General features: G+C 40.6%; 1 protein-coding gene across 4 annotated transcripts in view; it reads right to left on the bottom strand.

Annotated features, from left to right (window-relative positions):
- Positions 1–3,843, bottom strand: part of SPOPL (speckle type BTB/POZ protein like) — a 63,500-nt gene extending 59,657 nt beyond the window's left edge. For 2 of the 4 annotated variants that reach the window (XM_051810297.1, XM_051810299.1), the window contains exon 1: positions 3,609–3,841. The gene's annotated coding sequence lies outside the window, so the exon portion shown is untranslated. Of the gene's footprint in view, positions 1–3,608 lie in introns of all 4 variants that reach the window. The other 2 variants (XM_051810298.1, XM_051810296.1) reach the window with 2 other exon arrangements.
- Positions 3,844–13,449: the final 9,606 nt, after the last annotated feature.

The raw sequence follows: 13,449 nt of genomic DNA, 5'->3' as shown, positions 1-13,449 counted from the left end.
AAGCAACTTATTACATTTGGTTTAGATCACCTATTTTTGATGATTTCCACAGAGAGAAAGAGACAAGTAACCAATTAAAAGTGGCAAGTGTAATATTTTTCACCCAAAAAAAAAATTATAAATCAAGTGATAAATGGCTTCTGAGAGATACAAGGCAGTATCAAGGATAAGCAATCTAATTTAGGGAATTTGGACATGTGAGCTCTTTGGATTATTCCATGCCAATGAGTTTCTGAACCAGCTGAAAGAGTATCTCACTTTCCACTACATTTCCCAAATGCTATATGCAAACACTGATCACAACAACGTTGACAGACACATACATGCTTGCAAAGTGATTCCATAAAAAACCTTTATAGCTGACAAAGAATAATTTTAAACCAGGTTACAAAAAAACACATTGGAAAGCTATTAAACTTGGGTAAAATGGAACCAAGAGAGTTGAGGTTTTTCAGGTTAAGCTCTTTCCAATATTCAACATATACTCCTGCCAAAATTCCACCACACAAGTGGAATAGCTAAAACATTACAGAAAGAAAAAGAAAATTTATGCGAAATACACACTCTGCAACATACTTATACACACTACCTAAAAAAACCCACTGAACTAAGGCAAGTGTCCATTTTCTCTGTTAAAAACTACTGCAACATCTAAATTACCACTATTAAAACACCTTCATTTCTCACACAGTTGCAACAATTCTCCTCTAAGTACTGAGCACAAACAGAAGGAGAGATTTCCTACTTCCAATAGGAAGATTTTTGGTATCAGTGGGACAAGAAGAAACAGAAACAAAGCTTGCTAAGGACATAAACTGGATAGTTTCTCAAGGATTCAAAGGAAGGAAGAAGTCTCTTGTGAATATGCACATATTTTGCAGAGGGGAAAGGGAATTGTGGAATCATAGAACGGCGTGGGTTGGAAGGTACCTTAAAAACCATCTTGTTCCAACCCCCCTGCCATGGCAGGGACACCTTCCACTAAACCACATTGCTCCAAGCCCCATCCAACACGGCCTTGAACAATTCCAGGGATGGGGCATCCACAGCTTCTCTGGGCAACCTGTGCCAGGGCCAAGAGCCAAAGGTACAAGAGCCTCTTGGAGAGCACAGTCTCTGATGTGATGGCTCAGGCATTAGACAAGCACTGAGGCAAGTGCCTCCTATTCTATCCTAAAAATGCAAGGCCCAGAATATACACAACAAAATGCACAGTCCATGCTTTGATCCAGGGCATAGTGTTTTGAAGACCTCAGGATTTTACTACAACGAGTATCTGGTTACTGTTTCTAGAGAGTGTAACAACCACATTTACACTTCCTTAGTCTTAACCATGTTTTGCTAAATACACAGGAAGCAGAAAGGGCAGCACGTTGTCAACTGCTTTTTACAACGAGACAGAAATGCCCATAAGGAGCATATGAACCCGTCACAAAAACTGTGAGAAAAAGAACACCAAAAATATCCACTTGTCATCAACAGGAAAACACAAGGAAAAAGAACAAAACAGGATGGGGTAGTTTTGCAATGCAAGACACACAGAAGCCTATGCCTGAGCATGTACCAGAGCCTGGAAACGAATTCAACAGGACACGTTTCTAACTATGATTAGAATCACTTCTACAAGGGCATGAGATGTAAAGAGAAAAACGTGAACAGATAAGGTAGAGGTGTGAAGGGATTGTATATGAAAGGCTGGAAAAACGACAAATGCAGACAGAAAACTTGGGAAGAATGAATGAAGAGAGAAGTTAATGAGATCGATGTGCAAGTCGATCGATGCTACCTATTGGTGTCCTCGGCTATTTCTTCTCCACTCTAACTTATGTTGATAATGACAACTGGTTTCATTTTCTCTCCTGTATATTTACGTTTAGGTGCTTTCAAAGGCATAAAGAGAGAAACATAACACATAGAAAAAAGAGGAAAAAAACAGTTTTATAATATGTGATTTCAACTGAACATCTGAAAACTGTAAAGAGCATGCACTGACAGTTGAAATCAGTGATTAGGGCCAGAAAAAAACCTGGTGGCTTTTCAAATTCATTTTATATTTGTCTATAGTATATACAAGTTTTTAATAGCAACAAGTAGCTCGCCCTGCCTATGCAAGCACAGAATGTAATTCTTTATTTTCACTGACAGTTTAAAAGCAGACTGCAAAGTACCAAAGTTAAAAGTTTGGCAGAAAGCTGTTTCAAGGCAATATAACACCAAGGATATTTCTGGATATATAAAATCTCAGGTTTCCAGAAGAGAGTTAAAAGCAGTTTCTGCTGATGTACCAAAGCCTATATAAAGTTAGTAGCTTTATATACAAAAGACATATTGTTTAAAAATTATTTTCCCTTTCCTGAGTAAATATCCACTTACAGAGTGGAGGGAAAACACCATGCAGTAGACAAACACTGGAAATCCTTCACAAACATTTACATTTGTCCTCACATCCCAGAAGGCCCAGAGAGAGAGAAGCCAGGTAAAACTTTCAGAAGTAACAGTGAGTACTACCTGTCCCCCTAAAGAGGGATATTTATTACCAGAAATAAAGGTTTTAGTAAAAACAGAAAAAGGAACAAAGCCTTTTTTCAACAGTTAAAACAAAATGCCTTGGCAGCCATACAAATGGCTCAGCTCACAACCACTGTGGTAAAAATTCCTGTAACCATATGGGATATCTATCAAAATAATGCATTCTGCAGAACTGATAAGAATAAGGAATGACCCAGCTTGACTGTCACAGATTGTTCGTCTTGGCAGGAGGCTCGAAACAATCCTTTTTGTTTAAACACTATTTTTATAACTCTTAACACCATTTTAGAAAACAAGTTAAGAATATATCCACAAAGCAAAGCTACGTTTTAAAACAGACTGGGTTTATATCCTGCAGTTATAAAAAAAAAAAAAAAGGAACTCAGCGATATCGCTCGCGTTGCCTCCTTTGTTTTGCTGTTTTCCATTCCTTACGTTCTTTCTCACCTACTTGTGCTCTCAAAGATGCTCAAAGTGATGCAAATTCCCCCGGACTCCCGGGAATTTCAGCAGGCGACATCATCAGGTGAAACCCAGCCTTAGTCAACTCCACTTCCTGACCACGTCTAAGATGGAGCGCGCAGCCCCGATGAATCAACCAGGAGCTGTTATACACATTATTCACTCGTCCCTACAACCTCCCTCAAAGTTCTCCGCAGCCCCGAAGGGAGAAAAACCCCCTCCACTTCCCTTCCTTCTTTTACTTCCCTACGAGACGCGAACTTCCCAAAACAAACTGCGCTGGGGGATAACGAGGGCACAGGCGGAACGCAACGCGCTGCCTGGCTGGGCTCTCCGTGGCTGGAAGCGCTCATCCCAGGGCCTGCGGGAGCCCAAGGCAGGGATCCTGGATCGCCGGAGCAGTGGATCGCTGGAGCAGTGGATCGCCGGAGCAGTGGATCCCATCCCTGCGAGCACCGCCCGCCCCAGCGCCGGGCAGGGCCGCTCCCGCCCTGCCCTCCCCGCAGCACCGCCAGGCCGCTGCCCGGGGCAGGGGCACCCGGGCGCACAACAAAGGCTTTTCCATCCCCACTCCCAGCCCCACACACACGGACCCGCCCGGGTCCCCCGGCACGTACCGGATCGCGGCGCTGGCGGGGTCGCGGCGGGGCTCATTCCGCCGGGGCGCGTAGGGTGTGACGGTCACCGGCGCCCCGCGGGGGGCGAAGGCGGCGAGCCCGAGCGGCGGCGGAGCCGCATCGCTGCCCTGCCCGCTCCCCGCCGCTCCCGCTGGCCCCGTCCCGTCCCTGCCCCGCGCTCGGCGCCTCCCGGCTCCCGCACGGCCCCGCTCCCGCTCCCGCCGCACTTCCGGGAGGGAGCGGTCACGCGGCGCCGCTTCCATCCGGGAACGCGCGCGGGGCGGGGCGGGATGAGCCGGGCGGGGCCGGGCGGGGTGTGGGGTGGGCGCTCCCGGGATGGAACCGCACCGGGGCGTGTGGTGCGACTGAGCCCCCGCTCAAGAGCGTGGGGCAGGATTGAGTCCAGACGGTTCTGGAATATCTCCAGTGAGGGAGACTCCACAGCCTCTCTGGGCAGACTGTTCCAGTGCGCGGTCACTCGCACGGTCACTCCACCCCATGTTCAGGTGGAATTCCCGTGCGTCAGTTTCCGCCTCTTGTCCATCCGGAGGGATGGAGCACCTCTCTGAGGTGCTGAGGGAAAGAGGTTGTTCAACCTGGAAAAGAGAAGGCTTTGGGGTAGGTGACCTAGCTGCGGCCTTCCAGTACTTGAAGGGAACTTCAGGAAAGGTTGAGAGAAAGGGATTGTTCAGCCCAGAAAAGAGAAGGCTTTGGGGGTGACCTAATTGCGGTGTTCCAGTACCTGAAGGGAACTTAGAGGAAAGACTGAGAGAAAGGGATAGCCTGGAAAAGAGAAAGCTTTAGGATGAACTTATTGTGGCCTTCCAGTACCTGAAGGGAACCCTTCCAGTACCCCTTGAGGAGAAGCTGAGAGAAAAGGATTGTTCAGCCTGGAAAAGAGAAGACTTTGGAGTGACCTAGTTGTGGCCTTCCAGCACCTGAAGGGAACTTACAGGAAAGATGGGGCAAGACTATTTATAAGAGCATGGAGTGAGAGGACAAGGGGGAATGGTTTAAACTGAAAGAGAGTAGGTTTAGATCAAATATTAGGGAAAAATTCTTTACTGTGAGGGTGGTGAGGCTCTGGCACAGGTTGCCCAAAGAAGATGTGGCTGCCCCGTCCCTGGAAGTGTTCAAGGTCAGGTTGGATTGGGGCTCTCAGCAACCTGGTCTCGTGGAATGTGTCCCTGCCCATGGCAGGAGGGTTGGAATGAGATTATTTTCAAGGTCCCCTTCCAACCCACACCATTCTATGGCTCTATTGCTTGGCATCACCAAGAAGAGCCTGGCTCCATCTTCTTGGCACCCCCCCTTAAATATTTATACGTGTTAATGAAGTCCCCTCTCAGTCATCTCTTCTTGAGGCTGAACAGACCCAGCTCCCTCAGCCTTTCCTCATAAGGGAAATGCTCCAGTCCTCTAATCATCCTCGTTGTCCTCTTCTGTACCTCCCCTCAGAGTGGTCAGGGGGGCTCCCCTGAAGCAGCTGCCTGGTCATTACCCCAGTTGCCAGAAAGGTTCACAGTGTGGGGCAGATTTGGGGCTTCTGAGGACTTTTTAGTTAGTTAATTATAATTTTGGTTTTCAGATGATGTCATCCTAAAATTGACACTTGTGAGCTGCGTCTGCTCCCTGGCATTGGGCTTAACCAATACCCAAGAACTAGTCTTTGGTGGCTGCTCCCTGACTTACAGGGCTGATGTTGGGTTCTAAGCCTCTCACCTGGTGCACAGACCTGCTCCTGGCTGGCACAGCCCTGGACTTCAAGCCCCTCGCACCACAGCCCCTGACCAGGGTTCTTCTGCTCTTACCACACGTGTTCACTACCCAGCAGTTCTGAGAGCTGTCAGTCAGATTGGTTTCCTTTAGACACAGGTGAATTTCTCTACATCACTGACATATCTTCCTAATTGCTTCTAAAAATAAATGGTGTGATAATTGGTAAATTGCATATACAGTACTGCAGACTTCCCTGTGGGGGGCTGGAAATAAAGCTTAAGCAGTATGTTTTACTTTGATTTTCAGACAAATGGGACTTTAAAGAAAACATCCTCTATGGAGACAATTAAGACTCGGTGACACCTTAATTGCTTCTCTTGAGAACGAGCACTAAGAGTACATACACACAGCATTGTGCTGTGTAAGGATAGCCAGGCCAGCAAGGTCTCAAGATCAATACAACTGCATTAGTGAGGCACAGAGCCCTGGATAATTCATCCTGCAGAGAAAAACTGCACTGACAGGACCATACTGCTTTTGGTAGTACTAGTTCTCAGAACTATTTCAGGAACCTGTCTAGCATTGCACTGTATTTTCAGATGTCTCAGCATTTTTTTGTTTGCTTGGAGCCTTTTTCATACCAGGAAATAGTTTTACAGCCACAGCCAGAACTTACTCCATTTAGAAAGCCAGATGAGTGTCAGGAGGACCAGGCTGTTACCTTTCATAGGGCCCATTACTTAGAGGAAAACACAATATGCATTTGTTGTTTGTATCAGACACAGGTAGAACACAGCCTGTAGGAATTTTTGGTCTTATCAGTGCTTGGAGACACTGTTGCAACTGGGAAGTGAAAGATGTCCACTCTTTCACAGGGCAGAATTCAGTCACTGCTACTGGAAATCAGGAGTGGATTCCTAGTTGTAGCTGAGAAGTCTGCCATGGAAATCTTAGGATTTAATTAGACTAACTTAGCACATAGGAAGAACAGTAAGCCAACTGAATCTTTGTATGTAATAACCATCATTTCCCTTAAATCCTGCTATAGAGAATGTCTGCAAAGATGGATCGTTAACAGAGGTTATGGAAAACTGCATATTTGTCAGCAGACAAAAGGTGAAATTGGAGCTCATGGACCCATTGGGCTGAAAAGTCCTTTTGCTCACCCTCAGCTATACAATATTCTGGTGTGGGTGGGCACATGCCACAGAACAGTGTGTAAATTGTTGCCAATCAAACTACCACCTTCCAGATCTGGAATCTCCAGTTAGTTTTAACCAAAGTTTAACTTATTTTCCTGTGCTTTTCATCCACTGCTCAGTCCTGTTCCCTGCTATTCCCCCTTAGATTCCCATTTTTGTCCCCTCTCAGTGCTGAATTAAAGCACACCATATAGTACTGGCCTCTTGTGTAACGTTAAGGTAAAATGGTGTAGTGTCAGGATGCACTGGTGTTATTTGCATTATGGCAGCACTTAGTGGGTCAACTGAGATAAGTGACCCTTCATGCCAGACATTTCACAAAACACAGTTTGTAATCTAATAAGTCAGGACAGAAAATGGTAGCGAAAAACAAGGCACGGTGAAATGATTAAGCACACTTCCAGAACACAGGTTCTGTTAGAGATGAGGAGGAGGACAAAACTTTCCTGGGTCCAGAGTGAGTGCCTTAGATCATGCTTCCTCAGACCAGACAGGAGGTCCCATAGGAATATGCTCTTACAATACACACCGCTCTCTGGCAGAAGCTTGGTGGTATTTATACTGTTCAAAGCTTTTCATAGAAAGAGCCTATGTTAGTTTATTGTCCTAAATAAAGCCTAATACTAAATATATTTAGTTTTCAAGTTATAGCAAGGGAAACTATATTTCCAAAGAAACCTTGGCACAGCACAGTGGCTGTTGTAGTTGTTGGTTTTAATTGTACACACAGCCAGTAGTCCTGACTCCTCTATTTGGACTGTTTATCACTTCTCATTATGAAAAAGATCTCGATGCACACATATGTGTAGGGGGAAGGGTTTTTTAATGTGTGAGACCTGTAAACGTGTCATGATTGCAGTAGGGAACATGAACTTGGAAGCAGTAGCAGCTGTCAGGTATTAAAATCAAAAGAAGAAATCTGCTGTTGTAGAAGTTCTTTCTTCCCAGCTTCCACTGGGACAGAGCAATGTTTCCACTGTACCATCCTTCATTATGAAGTCCTTATATTTAGAATAGAATAGAATAAATGTTTCAGTTGGAAAGGTACCTACAGTGTCTATCTAGTCCAACTGATGATATTCCTTTACTACAATCAGTCTGGATCCCTTCTTAAAGGCTGTTTCAAGCACGTTACCTAACAGTTCTTAGGGGTTTCTTTATAGAATAATTTTGCTTAAGAGTGCTCCTAAAAAGATTAAGTAAGCATGTTAACATAGAGTTATACAAGGATTAGTATTTGGAGATTTTGAGTGCTCTAGTCTGGGCAGCCAACACAGTGATCCCAGCATGATCAAGTTTCGGATTGTTGAGACTTTCACCTTAGATAAACCCTTCAAAATACAAATTCTGTCTGCTGTCATATTAAACATCATATTTCCTGTGCTTCTATTTGAAATAGAGAATGTATTCTAGGTTATTGATGAGATTTCTTCATCCTTGTTTTGTGATATGAGGTGAACTGAATTAAGCTGCTGCACATGATGATATTAACCCTCAGAGCATGTAAAATAGATTGTTTTCAGTATTAATCCTACAGATTTAAGGGAGGTAGTTGCATATGTAAATATGAAATGAAGTTATGAGTAGAAGCTATTCTCTACCCAATAAGTAGTCACATTTCAATTAAATTATATATCCTAATTAAAGATTCATTATAAGCCCCTTTGTGATCTTTTTGGTGAAAGGAGGCATTATACACACACATGTAAGCACATTCCTGCAGGATGTTTTCAAGAATCACAACAGGATTATATCAATAAAATAAAATTTTTGAAAGAAATTAAAGACAAGAATATTAATTTCATCTATTTTTCTAATCAGTGTGACATATTCTAGAAAAAACAGTGGCAAATAACTCAAGAGTATTAGTGTCACATGCTTTCTGTTTCCTTTTCCTGTCTGTTGTCCAAATGAGAGCACCTTCTGGAGGAATAATGATAAATCCATAGCATCTTATTTTATTTTACCCTATTTACTTTTAACAGAGCCAGCAGACAACATTGCGAATGTACTGCCAAGATGTATGGGTGACTTTGCATTAAGTAAATGCAGAGGCAGATCTAACTGATATGAGTCACAAATTCATGGGCAGTTTTAAAAGAGTATAAAATTTCAGCAGGGAAGTTTTTAGTCATCTTATAATATAGTGGCTTCAGAATTTGAGTTGCTTTTTGGAATTTAAAGTTCCAGGGTATTAGGACATACCCAATTTAGATTGAATTTTCCCCTTAACTTCTTTCTGTATTTTCTTTCTAGATTTTCTTTCTGAAAAGGAAAACAATAAAACACGCTAAGTTGCGACAAACAACTAATTCCTCACAAGGTAAAGATACAGCTCTAAAGTTGTTCAGGAATGTTTCAACAGAATGGGTCTTCACTTGAAAAGGTCAGTGTTTTGAAACCAGAACTCTTCACATGCTAGTTTGGGCAGAAAGGTTTTAGCAAAGATGCACTTTCTTCTGAGAGAGGAGGGTGAGTTTATTGTAGGAATAAACAGTGTTCCAGTGGCTGCAGCACAGAACCTGCAGTGGTGGGTGAGTCAGTCAAGTCTGTTTTTCCTGATTCAGTGTGAGTTTTGATATGTCTTTCACACCACAAATAAAAACCACCAAGCTACTGGCTGATATGCAATTAGAGTCTTCTCTGTTTACACTTTGTATAAACAAACACTAGTTTTAGCAGATACTTGAACTTGGGACTTCCAAACTTTGCCTGAGCTCAGCAGCTGTTGAGTGTGATCTTCTCTTTCTTCTTTCATTAAAAACAAATAAATAAACACTGGAAAGATTTTCATGCAAAAGGTGAAAACACTTGAGTTTTCTAACTTTCACAAAGACAAGCAAATACTTCCCACATAGTTTTAGTCAGTTTTTCAACATATTTTACTTCAAGGGATGCTTACATGTTATTAGTGTTAAAAAAGAATTATTAAATTGAATTTGCTTTGTCTTGTCATGTTCCTTTCTCTCAGTTTTTCTGTGTTTACTCTATTCACTGTTATGCCCTAAAATAGACAGTAAAGACTTCAAAGCAGGTATCCTATCTTCCTGTGGATATTTCTTTGATGCGTAATGGCAGAAAACTTACTGGAGACTGGTTGCAGCACTAAATGACAATGATTTTTCTGCAGAATGTCGAGCTGCAAATCACTGACCATCTTTGTTTACTACCTCCTCAGTGTTCTCTAATGTGTTATCACCAGTTTCTTGTCAAAAAAATTCCCACATTTTCAGTCATTCATCCAGATAAATCTGCTGATTTTTCACTTATTTTTCCATCCTGCACACCTAAGTTGTTGAATTCGTTCGTATTTACTAGAACTCCACAACCGTGACTGTATAACCATGTGATGTGTCCCAGGGTCTTTCTCCTTTCCTCTCCCTTCACTGTCATTGCAGGGTCACAAATGATATGGCAAACCAGGGGGGTATTATTTGATGTACTTAATAAGACACAAACCTGACAGGCACTACTGCTAACACTGGATGTGGTCAATTTTTTATAATATTTTCATGTAGAAAAGATGATTTTATTTTTTTTAATAAATTTAATAGATCCTTTTTGAATCTTGCGAAAGGATGAAAACCTCGCTTTTAAGTTTTTTGCAAATCAACATTCCTCTCCTTTCCCCTGAAGAAAATGAAATGGAAGCCTGTATTTTTGAATGTAATGCCAAATCTTTCCTTGTCTACTCCCTTCTGCTCTCCAAAAAGCACTGAAACACAAAGGACCTTCTCTTCCATAGACTTCAGAGAGTGTGGAATCTTTTTTTTATACCAGAAAGTAACAATAAAGAGCAAATTTTGCTTTGTGGCTTATACTCATAAATTTGATAGTGATGCCAAATGTATACTCTTTTCCTCATTTCAATACCAAGTAGGTTTTAAAATGCCTTTAAAAGTAATTTTCAGAGAGTGAAGAACAAGCATGAAGTTCCGAATTTTATGTAGCCCCCAAACATCATCATTTATAAAGAGGGATAAACCCAGCATCTGATTTGGTTGGCTCAGAGAGCACACAAATAGACTCTCAGAAGCATCAACAAATTCTTCACTGAATGAAGATCAAGTTGCTAAGGCACATTCAGAGAAGGAAAACACACACCTCAATTCAGTCTGTGAGGAAGACAAATAGTTTTGAGCTTTATTACCCTTTTTTGTTTTGAGATTCTGTGGTATTGCCTCTTGAAACATCCTCCTGCTTCCTAACTGATAAACAAAATCCTTAATTATGCTACTCACAAGACTACTTTTTAACATTAATATTCCCCCAGTTCTCTTGAGTTTCATGACAGGACTTGGCTCAATTGTCTCTGTGCATAGCGAAAAAACCAATATTCCTTCTAACGTAGCATTTTATAGGACTGAGCTCTTTTGTCATACTTTGCAAACCTAACATATTTAGCATGGGACACTAAATACATAACTTTTAATAATTGAAATAAACCAGCGCTGTCATTTCAGTAAATGCCTATTTTTATACCTGCCAAATATGCAGAACAGGTAACTGGAGATTTACTGATTGTTGCACAGTTGGTATAATTTAGCCATGAATTTACGAGTCGTACATGCAATTGCCTATTTTGTTCAGTTCTGCATATTGCACAAAAAATATTGTATTTTTTTTCCCCATATTTTGCAGGTTTTTTGCAGGAAATAATGGAAAAAATTGATTTGGTGAGAAGTATTAAATTGAAAGCTTGTGCTTTTATGTTTTATACATGGGTTGACCTCTGTTAATTCAGAAGGTTAATTAACCCCTAATGACACACGTTTTTACTGTGTGTATCAAACAGCATTTTTGTTTGACCATACATTGTTTTTCTTCTTTTTTTTTGTTTTCCCTGAGAAGTGAATGCATGCCACTGGCTGGGTTTTTTCTAATTTTTCAATTTCAACATCCCCCCCCAAACCCATAATTTACCCAGATTTATTCACCACCTTTATCTATAATTGATCTGGTCATATGGTCTTAATAAAGTTTAAGTAGTTAAAATGTAAGAACACGGCTATCCTTCATAAAAGTTAATTTTAAACTGTGCTGAACCACGTACACTAGATAATAAGCAATATTAGAGATATATGCATGTAACAATATACGTGTATAATAGTAATCAAAATAACATAAGTACAATAAGTATGACTTCCAATTGGAAAATCTCCTAAACAGAATGACTTCTGCATTTTGCTGAAAATACACAGGCTCACTGAATTTCGTCTCTCAGAAATATTGGATATTTGTATAAGACATTCACCATTCATTATGAATAGAAATGAGGATAAATAGCATATTCTAAATACCAGGAAAAAACCCCAAACACCTTTCAGGATTATTGGAAGGATCTCAACACAAATGTTAAATACTAAGCTGAGAACACAGAAAAGCCACATGATAATTTCTAACAGAGTTATGTTTGATATTTGAAATTTTCATGAAGCAAACCTTTTCATTTTAAGAGAATAGAGGTGTTTCTTACCCATTTTTTATTTCTTTTGGCATCTATTTAGATTTAACACCTTTTTACATAGCAGTATGTGCTATAAGTACAGTAGTTCTCATTAGCAAAGATTTTTTACTGTTGATGTTTTCATCTAGTTCATTTCTCCTCGCTGGCAAGCATTTAATGTCTCCAGACATATTATGATTCATAAGATGAATAACTTCCTCTTGCTCTGGGATTCAGGAGACCAGCATGGAAGTGTCCTGTTCCTAGAGCAAAAGCTTAGATGAATAATGTGGTATGACGACAGTATCACTCAGTGAGGGGAGTTGTTCTGGGGAGTCTCTTCAGCAGCTTAAAGCTGTTGGTCAGGAAAAGGTAGATTAAGGCAGATAGTGGTCTTCTGAGTCAGATTTTTTCTGACATAAGAAATATATGGTGGTGAAACAGTGTTAGAATCATTTTGCAATACTGTATTTGGATGCAAACTTCATTTGAGATTTTAACTTTTGACTGCTTTACCAAATTTACGTAACACAAATGTTAATTAGGGTAGAAAATTATACAGCAAACTCTTATGCACATTGCACTTAGTCAAGGTCAAAATCCCATTTTTATCAAAAGGTTAACGTAGCTTCTTTTTTTTTTAAATAGTCTCTTGACACCATTGATTTGGAAAGATGTGATATTTTCAGTAATTATTACATCATGGTGCAGTATATTTGCGTATGGGTTCATTCTGTATCTCTTCATTAAAAAAGAATTTTGCATGGTTTTCCCATACATATGTTAAAAGCCCAATTTTCTTGTAACCAGAATTTGAGTTACTTTATTGCTTTCAACTCTTTCTTGTTTTATACTTTGAATACCTAAAATTAAATACTTGAGGTTTAGAATCTGATATTTCAGTGTAGCTGTTTTATATCTGTTTTATCTCTATGAATTCAACAGAATTATTCATAGTGGTAAAGAAGCTGATTCAGTAATGGTTATGTCCAAAAATCAGGAATTCACTTTAGAACAACTTCAACATATTGTGTTTAAATTCATAAAACATACATAGTAGCTCCCTAGTGAGTCTTGGTGAAAAAGACCAGATAGGTACCAAAGCAGAGAGATATCTTGCATTTCAGTTATTCAATAATTAAGAATTGGAATGTCCTTTGAATTTTAGCATTTCAGGGTGTTTATATAAGCATATAAAGTAGCTAATTAAAAAGAAAGAAGTCAAATATGATCATTCTGGTTATCTACCTTGAACTGCCCTTAAGTGCCAGCAAAAACTTGAAGTGTGTTATCCCCAAGTCATTGGCAATCATGGCTGCAACTCTAAAAAATGTCTTTTAAGAACACCAGTGTCAGATTTGTCATCTCAAACACTTGTTTGGCCCTGCAAGTTTTGAGATAACGGAAGATGACAGCAGCATCTCCTCAGAATGAAGAGATTCACAGGGAGCCATGATCTCATAGACATAGAATA

The sequence above is a fragment of the Manacus candei genome, unplaced genomic scaffold (genome assembly GCF_025592945.1).
Source record: "Manacus candei isolate 608988 ecotype Guabito, Panama unplaced genomic scaffold, ASM2559294v1 h1tg000077l, whole genome shotgun sequence".
In the NCBI taxonomy this organism is placed as follows: domain Eukaryota; kingdom Metazoa; phylum Chordata; class Aves; order Passeriformes; family Pipridae; genus Manacus; species Manacus candei.
Note: the sequence above shows the minus strand (reverse complement) of the source record. Positions and strands in the feature narration are given on the sequence as shown.